Below are 1,748 nucleotides of genomic sequence, written 5' to 3'. Positions count from 1 at the left end.
ACCCAAGCCATGGTATTTTCAATAACCTTATATGCATATGAAAGCTGGACAGTGAATAAGGAAGACGGGAGAAGAATTGAAGCTTTTGGGTTATGGTGTTGGAGGAGAATATTAAAAGTGCCACGGGCTGCCAAAAGAACCCGTATATCCGCTCTGGAAGAAGTGCAGCTAGAGTGCTCCTTGGAGGCCAAGATGACCAAACTTCATCTTGCATACTTCAGGCATATTGTCAGGAGGGACCAGACACTGGAGAAAGATATCATGTTTGGTAAGGTGGAGTGTCAGAAAGAAAAAGGAAGACCCCCAATGAGATGTATTGGCCAAGTGGCAGCATCGATGGATTCAAGCGTGGCAACAATAGTGAGGTTGCCTAGGATCAGGCAGTGTTTCGTTCTGCTATACATAAGGTCGCTATGAGTCAGTACCGACTCGATCACACCTAACAACAACAACAACATCTTCATCTGAGTCCATCTTGAACCTCTAGCAGTTCCCTGTTAATGTACTATTGCAGCTGTTTTTGAATTATCCTCAACAAAATTTTACTTGTATGTGGTTTAATGATATTTTCCACTTTCTATTGGGTCATCTCTCTTTGGAATGAGGCAAATATGTATCCTTTCTAATCAGTTGGCTAGGTAGCTGTTTTCTGAATATCTTGACATAGATGAGTGAGGGCCTGCAGTGCTGCATCAGTTTGTTGAAATATTTCAATTTTCATTCTTCCATTTCCTGTAGCCTTGTCATTAGCAAAGCCTTCAGCACACCTTGGGCTTTTTCCTTCACTACCAATGACTCTAGATCTATGCTATGTCTGGAAATGGATGAAGACCGTCCATTTCATTTTTGTACAGTGATTGTTTATGCCATCCATCTTAGTATGCTTCTGAATCATTCAATATTTTATCCATAGAATTAAATTAATATTTCAACTCAAGGCTTGAAGTTTTTTCTCAGTTCTTTTAGCTTGAGAAATGCTGAGCCTATTATTTCTTTTTGGTTTACTAACTGCAGGTCTTTGCACATTTCATTATAATACTTGGCATTGTCTATTTGAGCTGCCCTTTGAAATTTTCAATTCAGCTCTTTGACTTCCCTATTTATTATTATTATTATTTCATTAACTTTAGCCTCTGTATGCTGAAGAGCAATTTTCATAATTTCTTCTGATATCCATTTTGGTCTTTTCCCTCTTTCTTTTCTTCTTAATGACTTTTGCTTTCCTCTTGTATGATGTTCCTAATGTCATCCCACAACTCTTTTGGTCGTCTGTCATTAGCTTCTAATGGATCAAATCTGTTCTAGAGATGATCTCTAAATTCAGGTGGGATGTGTTCAAGTTCAAAGTTTGTCTCTTGTGAACTTGTATTAATTTTTTTTGCTTCTTCCTGGTTTTGAATATAAGCAACTGATGATCTGTTCCACAGTCTGCCTTTGGCCTTGTTTTGGTTGATGATATGGAGTTTTTCTTTAATTCGTGCATTCCATGTTCAGATTACTAATGAATATTTGCAGCGGTTTCTCTTCATTTTGGGTTGTGTCCTATCAGCTAATGAAGGTCCCGAACACTTTATTCCAACTGTGTCACCATGCTCAACTCTATGTTGAGGAGGCATTTCTTTACCGGTTGTATTTTGAACACCTTCTAATCTGAGTGGCTCATCTTCTAGCACTATATTTAACTATATTTGGGTGGCTATTCTTAATGTTTTAATTTTCCAGCACTATATCTGATAACAAGGAGCTCT

Source organism: Chrysochloris asiatica, unplaced genomic scaffold (genome assembly GCF_000296735.1).
Source record: "Chrysochloris asiatica unplaced genomic scaffold, ChrAsi1.0 scaffold00381, whole genome shotgun sequence".
NCBI lineage: Eukaryota > Metazoa > Chordata > Mammalia > Afrosoricida > Chrysochloridae > Chrysochloris > Chrysochloris asiatica.
Note: the sequence above shows the minus strand (reverse complement) of the source record.